This window comes from Dama dama, chromosome 4, assembly GCF_033118175.1.
Source record: "Dama dama isolate Ldn47 chromosome 4, ASM3311817v1, whole genome shotgun sequence".
NCBI classification, from domain to species: Eukaryota; Metazoa; Chordata; class Mammalia; order Artiodactyla; family Cervidae; genus Dama; species Dama dama.
Window position 1 is genome coordinate 67,746,765 of NC_083684.1, and position 13,905 is coordinate 67,760,669.

Consider the following 13,905-nt stretch of genomic DNA (forward strand, 5'->3'; position numbering starts at 1 on the left):
GTTTCCATTGCCTCCTCCAGGAGACCTTCCTGACCCAGGGGTCGAACCCAAGTCTCTTATATCTCCTGCATTGGCAGGCAGGTTCCTCATCACCAGTCCCACCTGGGTAGCTCCCATTAGCATGTAGTCAGGTATAGATGGTTTGTCTGGTGATGAGGACCATGAAAATTCACCTAGGCAGAGTAAACTGGGATGGGTGTGGGAGCAGCTGTCTTGGCTGGGTTAGTCCGGAAGTCCCCTCAGTGTTGGAGCTGAGCCCTTGATGAAGTAAAGCATGTAACCATGGTAAGGAAATACCTGAAGATTCATTGGAAGGACTGATGTCGAAGCTGAAGCTCCAGTACTTTGGCCACCTGATGCTAAGAGCCAATTCATTGGAAAAGCCCCTGATACTGGGAAAGATTGAGAGCAGGAAGAGAAGGGGGGCGGCAGAGGATGAGATGGTTGGATGGCATCACTTGACTCAATGGACACGAGTTTGAGTAAACTCCAGGAGTTGGTGATGGAGAGGGAAGCCTGGCTTGCTGCAGTCCATGGGGTCGCTAAGAGTCGGACGCAACTGAGCGACTGAACATTAACAAGGATGGTAAGGAGGCTGGGGGTGGGGAATGAAAGAGATTGATATCGGGTGGGGTGAGGGGAGGTGGATGAAGAAGTTTGGTACAGGAGGTCAAAAGCCCGGCAGGATGAACACTCTGGACAGACTACCTGCCCACACCCAGCCAGTTCCTCCAGTCCAACCATCTTTCCTGCCCATAGTTTAGACCTTGTGGAGAATTCATGGATCTGGCAGAGTTTCTGAAAGTGATGAAGAGCCATGATGATCCAATCCCTTCGATGAGATTTCCACTTTCCAAGTTCTTGCTGAAAGTACAAACCTTCTGTAGAGATGCCTTGCTGAATTCCCCAATAGCATGCCGGATTGAACAAGTGAACTATAACATATGCAGTACAATTTGAAATTCAGATAAACAATGGATGATGTTTTAATACAAATGTCCCATATATTGACTATTTGGGGCATGTGAAAAAGTTTGAAAGTGTTAGCTCCGTTGTGTCCAATTCTTTTCGACCCTATGGACTGTAGCCTGCCAGCCAGGCTCCTCTGTCCATGAGATTTCCCAGGCAAGAGTACTGGAGTGGGTTGCCCTTCCCTTCTCCAGGGCATCTTTCTGACCCAGGGATTGAACCTGGGTCTTCTGCATTGCAAGTGAATTCTTTACTATCTGAGCCACCAGGGAAACCCTCATTTGGGACATTCTTTAGGAAAAAAAAAAATGAGTTGCTATTGAAGTGAGGAAATGACTTGTTATTTAAGCCTGTAATATATGAAAATGCTTCTTTGAATAGCAGACGATTCATTGTTTACTCGAAATCCAAATGTTACTGAGCATCATGAATTTTTTTTTTAACATCCTGTATTTTATTCGGTCACCTCTTCTGCCACCCAGAGGTCTGTGAGTGCACTTGCTTGGCAGAACCATTTCTTCACCTTTGTTGATGTGGCCAGATGGCTCTAAGTCCCACATTTCTGATTGAGAAACATGTATGGGGGCAAGAAGCTATATCAAACACTACTACTGTTGGGATGGGTGAACTCAAGAATGACATGTGTTCTCAAGGAACTTATGGCCCTAGCAGAGCAGAGAAAATCACATCATGAAATAAAATAGAGACTGATGAACAATCTTCCCTTTTCTGCTTCTCCATCACCCAGGCCCTTCCCCATAATACTATATTCCCTTTGTTCTAGTCTATATTGTAGAACTTGAGCAATTTGACCTATAAGGGTGTCCCACGGTCTGGATTTTTCTGGCCAAATCTTCCTGGTCCAATGGTCCTTGGTCTTTATTTCCTGCCAGTTGACAGTAAGGTCTGGAATTGGTTCAGATGGTTATACCTAGTATGCTTCCTGTTCATTTTGTAACATTTTATTTCATTTTTTTTTTTTAAATTCCCATCTTCAAAAAAAAAAAAAATCATTACAATAGAAGCTTCTGAGTATGACCCTCCCCATCCTGCAAAAAAAAAAAAAAAAAATGTGGTCTGTTTTGCAAAGAAAAAGAGAGGGTACTTTGGTCTTGTCAGGAACATATTTTCTGAGGAAATGGCATTTACCTTTAAAAGGATACACAGGGTGGTGATTAGCTAGCTAAAAGCATTCGAGGCAGAGTGGATCAGGCTGAGAGCCCTCTTCAGAAAAGAAATAATGGACAGTGAGTGGGCTGACATCTAACAAGACAGAGAGGGTAATGATGATGCAGAGCTTACAGGGATACAGTTATTTAAGTCCCTGTAAGGGCTGGTAAGAATTTGCCTTTACAAGGACTTTGGTTCCATTAATGTTTTTTTGTTTTTTTTTTTTTGAGCTGGGTTTAGGTCAGGATAATTATGTGCGTTTTGAAAAGAACATTGTGGTCTAGCTCCAGAGCAAATCCCGGAGAGGCCAGAGTGGATGTAGGGCAAGTGCAGAAAGGGATGCTCACAGAGCATCCTCCTCCAGGTGAGAAGCTGCCACCCAGTGAGATGCAGCAGGAGGAAGCGGCCTGTTTGCAGGGTGGATCCTTTAGCAGCTGCAATCAAGGCCTTTAAGTCTGAGGAATGGGAGTGTGTATGAAAGGAACGCGAGTGTATACAACAGGTTACGGATGCAGATCAACAAGCCAAGTTTGACCGAAGTGACCTGCACACGTCTCTGTGTGGGTGCTCAGTCGCCAATTTGTGTCCGACTCTTTGTGACCCCATGGACTGCAGCATGCCGGGCTTCCCTCACCATCTCCCGGAGTTTGCTCAAATTCATGTCCACTGAGTCGGTGATGCCATCCAACCATCTCATCCTCTGTCATCCCCTTCTTCTCCTGCGCTCCATCTTTCCCAGCATCAGGGTCTTTTCCAGTGAGTCGGCATTGCGCATCAGGTGGTAAAAGTATTGGAGCCTTAGCTTCGGCATCAGTCCTTCCAGTGAATCTTCAGGGTTGCTTTCCTTTAGGATGGACTGACTTGATCTACTTGCAATTCAAGGGGCTCTCAAGAGTCTTCACCAGCACCACAGTTCAGAACCACCAGGGGAACCAGCAAATGCTTTTTGGATTTAACTGTCACCATAGGATTTTTCACTTTGAAGTACAACCTCAATGTCTCAGCAGTTTGGTTTCTCACTGTTTTTTTTTTTTTTTTTTTCAGCAGAACGAGTTTCACTTCCATGGACTATTTGTTCATATCTTTTGCCTACTTGTGGACACATATTTCCAAAGATATTTGATCATTTGTTTGGGGATGTACCCCAGTCCCCTCTGTTCACAAGAGGCTGATCTGAATGATTCTAGCATCCCCTTATTTTATGCCACCCTTACTCACCCTGACTATAACACCATAAAATTGGAATTTTTTTTTTTCATTGTGCTGTGTGGAATGCTGGATCTGAGGTCTCCAACCAGGGATTTAACCCTGCCTTGATAGTGGAAGCAGTCTTAGCCGCGGGACCACCAGAGAATTTCATTCCTTTCCTGGTCACCCCCATTTTTTAAAAAATGATTTTTTATTGGAGTATAGTTGATCTATAATGTTGTGTTAGTTTCAGGTCCCAACAAACTGATTCAATTCTTTTTCAGATTCTTTCCCCATATAGGTCATTACAGAGTATTGAATAAAATTCCCTGTGCTATACAGTAGGTCCTTGTTGATTATTTTATATACAGTAGTGTGCATATGTTAATCCTAAATCCTAATTTATATCTCCTACAAAAAGAAAATGCAATTTTCAATATCCTCCTTGGAAAAAAATGAGATTGGGCATAGTGGGAAAACTATGTAAAGTGACGGACATCATGGCTTAGTTGTGAAAACCTTATCATATTAATCTTATCTCATTAATTGGTAGGCAATACTTTGGCCACCTTTACAAGAGTGGATTCTTTGGAAAAGACCCTGATGCTGGGAAAGATTGAAGGCAAAAGAGAAGAAGGCGACAGAGGATGAGATGGTTAGATAGCATCACGGACTCAATGGACATGAGTCTGAGCAAACTCAGGGAGATCGTGAAGGACAGAGAAGCTTGGCATGCTGCAGTCCATAGGGTCTCAAAGAGTCAGACAAGACTCAAGTGACTGAACGACAATAACAAACCTGAGGCCAAAAAAAAAAAAAAAAAAAAAAACCAACAAAAACAAAAAAATACCAGAAGCCTCCAGTAGGTGGGGATAACAACACAAATTAGATCTGGAGGTCTCCGAGTGTAAATCCTGGCTTGTAGGAGCTCCATGATTTTTAAGCAAGGGGCTTGACATCTCTGAGTCCTTAAGTCACTATGAGAACTGCATTAGCCATGTCCAGGATAAATAAATGAAAGTATATGATCTTTACGCACTGGGAATGAGGATTTGCTAAATAGAGCCATAATCTGAGCTACTTGCTCAGACTGAACCAGGGCTCAGTGAAATCACTGTGAGTCCATTTCACCCACTCAGCCAGCTTTCTGCAGACCAGCACCCACGCTGAATGATACAGATGACACAGAGATGTGTCTGTCTTGGTGTCGGCTTTAAGGTGTTCCCACTTTGATGGAGAAGACAGTCACAGCCCAGGTGGCACAAACAACGGATTGCTTGTGTTGATTTGAAAAAACGCACGAAGCGAGAGTTGGGAGCCAAGGAAGTGTGCGTGCTTGTGATTGTCGCACAGCCGTGTCCGACTCTGTGCGACCCCATGGACTGCAGCCCGCCAGGCTCCTCTGTCCATGGGGATTCTCCAGGCAAGAATACTGGAGTAGATTGCCATGCCCTCCTCCAGGGGATCTTCCCCATTCAGGGATCAAACCCAGGCTTCCCGCATTGCAGGCAGATTCTTTACCCACTGAGCCACCAGGGAAGCCCCCAAGTAAGTTTATTTGGGGGCAAAATGAGGACCGCAGCTGGAGAGACAGCACCTCAGGCAGCTCTGAGAAACTGCTCCAAAGAGGCAGGGGGAAGGTCAGCTATGTATGTGATTTCGGGGAAGTGTATGCAATCAAGCACTTTTTTTTTTTTTTGCAAGTTTCTACTAGTCACGAGGAGCAGACATCACCATGTAGGATTTTAGTGCTTTCCTAGATATGGATATCCTAGATACAAGGACTGGGCTCATAAAATCAACTCCTGGAAATATCTTTCTGAAGACCTGTCCTGCCAGTTTTTCCTGGAATACAGACTGCCTCCTTTTGTTACTCTGCTCGCCACACAATAGGCCAATGAATCCGAGAGACAAGGTGTTGAGGCAAGGAAGAGACTTAATAATCCGGAGCCAGCAGACGGAGAAGAGGGCAGGCTAGCACCTCAAAATCAACATCTTATTGGGATCTAGATGCCAGGTTCTTTTACAGATCTGAGAGAAAGAAGCAATGAGGGACTAAAGTCAAAAGGCACAATAGAGACGGAGAGGAAGTGAGGAAGTACAGTGGAAGGGTCTTCAGTCTTGCAAAACACCTCCAAGGGGATGTCCAGCCTGCAGAAGGGGTGTGTTAATCTGTTCTGTTCACAGGTGGGGAGGAACAAATTATCTCTCCGTGAGCTGAACAAAGGCACTTTAGTTTGCAGACAAGCAGAGGGGCAGGGTCCTCCAGGCAAGCCATTAAGTATGATTATAATAATAAAGGCAAGTCAAAGAAACAGTTTCCAACATGGAGTCAGAATTGACCTCCTTTCTGCAACAGGTTCTGCTCTCCATCCTGAGCTCCTTTCAGGAGGTGTTGAAGGTCAGCAGCTGCAGCAGCATCGGATTTAATCCTTGCAGAGGTAGATGGCAAGTGCCAATCTGTAGCTGACGCATGTTGAGTCACAGATTTCACTCACTAAAAAGAAGTTTTCACTCCAAAATAAAGTCCGGGGGTAACTGCAGACATGTGTCTTCCTGGGGGGTTACACCTCTTTCTCAAAATTTGTTCCTAGTCTACTTAGCTCCTCTCCTTTCTCCACATTCACCCCAAAATTTGCTTTCCTGTCCAGTTAGCTGATTTGTCAGCTGGGACCACACTTTGCCTGGGTCTCAGTGTGCCCATCTGTGAAATGGGTATCTGCCACATGCTAAGCCGCTTTCAGTCATGTCCGACTCTGCGACCCCATGGGCTGCAGCACGCTAGGCTTCCCTGTCCTTCACCATCTCCCAGAGTTTGCACAAACTCATGTACATTGACTTAATGATGCCATCCAACCATCTCATTCTCTGTCACCCCCTTCTTCCGCTCTCATGGAGCTTCTATTTCAGAAATCAGGCTCCTGGCTACGAAGTTTCAGCTTTACTCACCAGCCCCACCATTCCAGCCTCATAAAATCTGGAAAAACATTCAAGAGGCAGTTTCCTGGTGGTCCAGTAGTTAGGACTCTGGCTTTCACTGCCCAGGGTGCTAGAATCCACAGGCCTTAGCCCCCAAAACAAAGCTTTTCAGATTAAACTTTTTATCCTGTGAATGTGAGTTTTAACAACACCTTTACATACCCCCACCCTACTATGCTTGCCTGTCTTACTTCCCTTTGAAATGGGGGCCCACATGGAATCCCAGAGTTCAGATAAAATAATCTTTAATTCCCAAATTATCCTTATTTGTGTGTGTGTTGTTTGTTTTTTTGGACTGTGCTGTGAGGCAAATGCAAACCTGAGTTCCCCAACTAGGGATTTCAACCCGCACCCCCTGCAGTGGAAGCAGTCTTTAACACTGGACCACCAGGGAAGTTCCCTTTGTCCCCAAATTATATCTATCCCCAAATAAAAACAATTCAGTTGCTGAAGATGCAGAAAGAAATGTTAGATAAGCTTCATCTGCCTCCCCAGAAAACAGCTGCCCTCAACCACCTCCTGCAAGGGAAGTTTCCTGTAATTCAGTTGCCAAGGCAGAAGGCCCATAGCCCGAGCATCAGAAAGCCCCACAGAACTTTCCGTACCCTCCGACTGAAGCCCCTATACAGCCTCCTTCAGTTCAAGTGTTAGTTGCCCAGTCGTGTCCGACTCTTTGAGACACGGTGGACTGTAGCCCGCCAGGCTCCTCTGTCCATGGGCTTCTCTAGGCAAGGGTACTGGAGTGGGTTGCCATTTCCTTCTCCAGGGGATTGCCCAACCCAGGGGTCAAACCCAGGTCTCCTGCATTGCAGGCGGATTCTACACCATCTGAGCCACCGGGGAAGCCTTATGTAAAAGTTCCTCTAGTTTCTCAATAGCGGGAGGTCCCTCATGCACTTGTTAATAAGCTTTTTTTCTCCTGTTAATTTCGCTGTTAGTTTTCTGGCCTTCAACTACTAGACCTCTTTGAAAGAGGAAAAAGTTTTTCCTCCCAAAGCTTTCTTTAGAATGTCTTTCAGAGGATCTCAAATCAGGGGAGTCACCTGTGTACCATCCCCACCACCCAGTGGCCATATACAACTCTTGGCTTTCTCAGGTTCTGAGTCCTTGAGCACGGACCCCAAGTACTAAGGGATTATATCTCCCTTTCTTACCAGTGTTAGGACCCAGAAAATAGATTTCAGCTAATAACTAATGAACAAATAAATTGCTCACAAGAAGTCTTCAGGAATATTCAGTGAAATTGGATTTTGGAAACTAAAAAAAAACTGTCCTTGTAAATCCTAAACAGATAAAAAAGAAAATGAGATTAAGCCCCTCCCCAAACCTCTTCAGGATTCTAGTCATCCAAGAGGAAATCCCTACTAAATGCTCTTTGTTCTATGTGTTAAAAATATCTTTTTGTACCTAGCTTATGAGACTCAGTTCTTTGAAGTGAGTTGGACATCTGAAACCTCTTTTCCAGAAGCTGTAATGCCTTGGAATATTTTCTAGACCTCTTCCCTGTCAATGGAAAATCAGTCGATCTAAGAAAACAATGGAAGACTTTATTCCAGCTGAATTTGAGGATCAGCAGGGCTCAGAAAATAAAGAATCCCTCTGCAATGCAGAAGACCCAACTTTGATCCCTGGGTCAGGAAGATCCCCCGGAGAAGGAAATGGCAACCCACTCCAGTATTCTTGCCTGGGAAATCCCAAGGACAGAGGAGCCTGGCAAAGAGTTGGACAGGAACTCCTTAAATATTTAAAGAGTTTAAATATGAACAGAAGCAACTCATACACACACAAGACTAATCTTGGTGGGTCCTGTGACTCCTTACAAGATCTTGAAGGAATTCTTTGTTTTGTTTTGTTTGCCTTGCTGCAAGACTCGCAGGATCTTAGTCACCCCACCAGGAATCAAACCCATGCCCCTCACAGTGGAAGTGTGGTCATAACCATTGGACCACTGGGGAATTTCCTGAGCTTCAGATTTAACTGATCGTCCTGTATTTTGCCTGGCAACTTCAGACTGAGGAGGTGAATTTTTTTTTCCCACCTGTTTTTTTTTTTTTTTAATTGAAATAAAGTTGATTTACAATGTTGTGTTAATTTCTGCTGTATAACAAAGTGACAAAGCTATATATATATATATATAAATATTTTAAAAATATCCTTTTCCATTGTGGTTTATCTCAGGATACTGAATACAATTCCCTGTGCTATTCAGTACGACCTTAATTCTTTTTTTTTTTCTTTTTCTTCTCTTGTTGCAGAGTGTCTTCCAATCACCAGATACTGAGCAAAGTGGGAATGGAATGGGTACATCTGCCAGGCTTGCTTTCCCTCCCGACTCCGAAGCTGGCATAATACAAGCCATTCTCCAGATGCGATCCTGGGAGGTTACCTTAATTCTTAATTAATTAAATTTTAAAGAGCTAAGCGTGGCTAATGGTTATTGTGTTGGAAACAGAGTTGATGGTAAGAATGAGTCCAGAGGGCAGATAACAGGGCCTAGTTATTGAGACGGTTCCCAGGGCTGAGCAGAGAGGTCCTTCCTGGCCCATCCCTTCCCTCCCTTATCTCCAAATCTCCGTCACTTCAGCATGTTCTTTCTCTTTTTTTTCTTAAAGTACATCATCAGTAAAACCCATCTGAGTGTGGAATCCTAGAATAAATGGTATGGCTCTGAGTGTTTAACAGTGCAGGTTCTGGAACAAGTAACAAAGAAAAAAAAAATCCACTGGACACTTGTTAAAAGTTGGTGAAGACTTGGGATTTCCCAGGTGGTCCAGTGATTAGGACTTCATGCTTTGGTCCTTGCCCCCCACACCATGTTCTCTGCCTGCCTTTTGCCTGTGGAACACTGTAGTCAAAGAATAAGTTTGATCAGAGAAGGGAGAAATGCTGAAACAAAGGAAAACAATCAAAGGGGACTAAATAATAATGTAGTCATTAGACATAGTCAAGGACCTTTAGTTCCCCCTCAAGAGCTATGGACAATATTCTGAGCCATATCCTGTGAGCTGTCCTATAGACACCAAAGCAGCAGGTGGAGAAGTTAACTACAGGGCGACCTGACTGCACCCCGGACATGAGCTGCCACAATTCAGAGAATTGACTGGAAAGAAGTGGGAACAAACGGACCCTGAAACTGAAGATTAACTGCACCTAACACAATCAAGCTGATTCTGCTCAGACCACTGATGACCAATTTGAAGCTGACTCTTGGAGATGACTTGTTTCTGCATGTAGCACCACCCCCCATCTATAAAAGCTCTCACCCTCTTCTTGTTGGGGGCGGGTGGAGTCAGCTTTTGGACTGATGTCCACCTAGTTGCCGGCATCTGAAATAAAGCCTGGCCTGATTATCTGCTGTTAAGTGGCAGGCAGCCAGACCCCACACATGCTTTTGGTAACACTTTTTGCCCAGGGCCCAGGTTCAATTCCTGGTCAGGGAACTAAGATCCCACAAGTGGCACAGTGCAGCCAAAAAAAAAAGGGGGGGGGGTACAGATTAGTCAACTGCAAATTGCTGCTTGACTCTACAAGGGTTAAATCATGAGCTGCTGCAGCTGTTGTCCTTCAACACAGCCTGAAAGGAGCTCACCGAAAGGAGGCACGCTGTGCTCACTGGAAAAACTGGCAGGACAGGTCTTCAGAAATTTAGATATTTTCAGGAACTGATTTTATGAGCCCAATTCTTGTATCTCCTCATATCTAGGAAAGCACTAAAATCCTTCTTGGTGATGTCTGCTCCTCGTGATTAGCAGAAACCTTCTGCAGGAAAAAAAAAAAAAAAGAAAGAAGTGCTTGATTGCATAACTTCTCTTCCCCAAAATCACATACATACTGACCTTCCCCCTCCCTCTCTGGAGCCATTTCTCAGAGCTATCTGAGGTTCTGTCTCTAGACTGCAGTCATCATTTTGTCCCAAATAAAACTTAACTCGCAACTCATATAGTGCTTTCTTTCCTTCTTTCTTTCTTAAGTCGACAAGGCTTAACAGAAACAGACTAACAGATTTAGAGAAGGAATTTATGATTACCGGGGTGGGGAGGAGGGGGAAAGACAGACTGGGAGTTTAGGATGGACACGTACACACCGCTATTTGAAAACGGTAACCAACAAGGACCTGCTGTATGGCACAAGGACCTCTACTCAAAATTCTATAATAACCTAAATTGGAAAGGAATTTGAAAAAGAATGTGTGCTGTGCCCAGTTGAGTCTGACACTTTGTGAGCCCAGAGACTAGAGCCCACCAAGCTCCTCTGTCCAGTGGGATTTTCCAGGCAAGAAACCCGGAGTGAGTTGGCATTTCCTCCTCCAAGGGGTTCTTCCCAACCCAGGAACTGAACCTGGGTCTCCTGTATTGCAGGCAGATTCTTTACCATCTGAGCCACCAGGGAAGCCCATGGGGATTGAGACTGGGCTCAAATTCAGGGAGTCAGAGCCAACAGCAGAGTGAAGGTGAGTGAGTGGATGGAAAATTACCAGCAGGAGACCTCATGGTGGGGGGATGCTTACTAACTTGCTTAACAGGATTCTTGCTGAAAGCAAGCCAAGGCCTTAGACATCAGGGGTGTAGGATGAGGAACTTGATCAGAGATCAGAAGTTATCAGCTATCAAGGGTGGGGTGGAGACAGGCAGATTTTTTTTTTTTTATTTGCAAAGATTGGACCGGGAGGGCCACGGGTAGGTCAAGGTCAAGGTGTAGTTAAGAGGCTACAGGGGAGCCTGACTCAATCAGGCTTAAGTCAGAGTCTAGGTAAAGTATTGTCCAGAAGGAAGAAATGTGCCTCTACTCTTCTAGGTTCTCTTGTTCTAAATTGACATGAGACCAAGAATTCCCTGGTGAACCAGTAACTGGGACCCAGCGCTACCACTGCAGGGGGAAGACTGGGACACGACTGAATGACTGGACAGCAATACACGAGGAGCCTCAGGGAAATGGAGTAACTAGCCAGAATGGCCAAAACCTTTGCCTTACAAGCCACCTTCAGCTAAAGACAAAAGAAGATGCTGAGGCTGGTGGAATGGGACTTGAGAGAAGGGCAATTCACATGGAGATGGAAAGCAAATCAAACATTTGCTTGGGCTGGGCTGGGACAATGGAATGCAGAGGGGAGTCTGATCTCCAGGCCTCCAGGTTCTTCCCCATCTTGACACACACACACTTGCCACATAGTCTTTGTAGACGTCGCTGGTGGTAGCTTTATTCTGGGAACAGGTTCTCTCTTTTCTTTTCATGTGTAAATTTCTTAATTTTTGGCAGCACCTTGTGGGATGTGAATCGAATCTGTGCCCCCTGCATTGGAAGCTCAGAGCCTTAACCACTGGCTGCTGCTGCTGCTAAGTTGCTTCACTCTGTGGGACCCCATAGACGGCAGCCCACCAGGCACCTCCGTCCCTGGAATTCTCCAGGCGAGAATACTGGAGTGGCTTGCCATTTCCTTCTCCACTTAACCACTGGCCTACCAGGGAAGTCCCCAGGCTCTCTATCTAAACTTTTAAGGCAGTTCACTTGTGTCCGACTCTTGCAACCCCATGGACCGCAGCCCATCAGGCTCCTAATCTAATCATGAGAAAAACAGGAGACCAATCCCAACAGAGGAAGCAGGTGGCTAACTGACCACATAATCCCAGTTGAAGCACATTCTATACCAGAAGGCCTCAAAACTGTCCCCAAATAAGAAAAGCCCGAGAAACCCTCGCAGCCAAGTAGAACTCAAGGGAAAAAAAAAAAAACAGGAAATCCGAATTAACCATGGATTGCAGCTAATAATAATATTGGCTTATTAAATGTAACAAGTTTGTTGTACTAATGTTCTAATAGCAAAACTAAGGAAATACAAATTAACTATGGACTGCAGCTAATAACAGTAATGATATTGGTTTATTCACTGTAACAAATGTGTTCTACCAATGTACTAATGATGTATTTTAAATTTATCTTTATAAGTATGAATTATTTTTCAAATTCTTTTACCATTTAGGTTATTATAGAATACCCAGTTCTCTGTGCTCTGTTTATTACATTTAAAAAGCCAACATTATTATTATTAGCTGCAGTCTGTGGTTAATTCAGCTTTCCCTAGTTTTTTTTTTTTTTTTAAACCTTAAACTAATGTCATTTTCTGTTCCAGCATCCCACTCAGGACATCGCATTACACAGTTGTCATGTTTTCTTGGGCTCCACTTCTCCACTTGGCTGCGAGGGTTTCTCAGTCCTTGTTGGAGCAATAATGGATTTATGTAGAGGGGAAACTGGGAGCAGGCATAGTGGAAACTATACACATTGCAATTTCTCTGTAAATCCAAACTTGTTCCAAAAGGAAAAGTTTCATTATTTTATTTTTTTTAAAGTTTCTTTTTAAAAAAAGAAAAAAAAAAGCTGTAAATTAAAAAACTGTTCTAGCTCAGTCATTTCTTAGAAATCCAAAGAATGAGAGTAAGTCCCACCCAGCTAAGTCCCCACCCCCAGGGCTTTCATAGTAAATTTGCCATTATTAAACAGATGTTTGCCTACTCTTTGTGTGCTGGTGATATTCAAAATACTCTCTAAAACAGCTATCAAATCTCATTCTTTGTGCTGAATGAGGGTTTGAATGTCTTTCCTGAGGAGAAGGAAGGAATTTTTGCTCTCAAGTCCCCTTTTCCTTTTCATATTCCCACCCCCATCCATTGCCATTAGCTTTTAAATCAATTTCTGCAGCCTGGCCCCAAGAAATCTGTCCATCTGCCCCACAGGTAGAATTTGCAATTGAGGGAATAATGAGCTCGACCTTGGCCCTGAGCCTGCCTTCCAGGTCTTAGCAAAGAATCCTGCTAAATCTCCCCCAACCCCCACACACACACCCTTGAGAGCTAATCACCTCTCATACCAGATCAAGTTCCTCTCCCCCCATTTAACCTCTGAGTCCTTGACCTGCCTTAATGAGAATCCTATTAGACTCACTTATAAGACCCCTCCTCAAAAAAAAAAAAAAAAAGACCCCTCCTCACTTTGATATCTCGTCTCAAGGATTTTGCATCCACTGACCCCCTTACTCAACACTCTGGCTGCAAATCCCCATTTCTCCTTGGAAAAGACCCTGATGCTGGGAAAGATTGAAGGCCAAAGGAGAAAGGGATGGCTGAGGATGAGACGGTTAGATAGCATCACCGACTTAATGGACATAAATTTGAGCAAACTCCAGTAGTGAAGGACAGGGAAGCTTGGTGTGCTGCAGTCTCGGGGGTCACAAAGACACGACTTAGACACTGAACATATATTGAGAGGTTCTCTCAATCCATCTCCCCCACTGAGAAAGTTTTCACCCTGAAAGAGTTCAGAACAGGCCACCCCAAACTATGCAGCTGTGTGTCTACTGGATAAATTGATTAGTGAAGTGGTTTGCAAGATCTTTTTACAAGATTTGCCTTCAGAATCCCCCGAATTAAAACTCCTGGGACTTCCCTGGTGGTGGTCCAGTGTTTAAGACTCCATACTTCCACTGCTCTGGGCATGGGTTCCATCCCTGGTTAGGAACTAAGATCCTGCATGCCATGTGGGTGGCCCGAAAAGAAAAAAACTTAAAACTCGTGAATTTGCTTCCATCTAAAGCTGAGGCTAACC

The 13,905-nt window shown here is 44.4% G+C and overlaps 1 long non-coding RNA gene and 1 other non-coding gene across 2 annotated transcripts; one reads left to right on the plus strand and one right to left on the minus strand.

The window, feature by feature from the left end:
• The first annotated feature begins 5,689 nt into the window (after positions 1-5,689).
• On the plus strand, positions 5,690-8,681 carry LOC133054844 (uncharacterized). Its single transcript, XR_009692517.1, has 3 exons — positions 5,690-5,768; positions 8,175-8,325; positions 8,562-8,681. It is a non-coding gene; the product is annotated as an uncharacterized LOC133054844 (long non-coding RNA).
• LOC133055329 (small nucleolar RNA SNORA7) lies at positions 8,551-8,690 on the minus strand. The gene has a single exon (XR_009692618.1). It is a non-coding gene; the product is annotated as a small nucleolar RNA SNORA7 (small nucleolar RNA).
• Between the last annotated feature and the right edge of the window lie 5,215 nt (positions 8,691-13,905).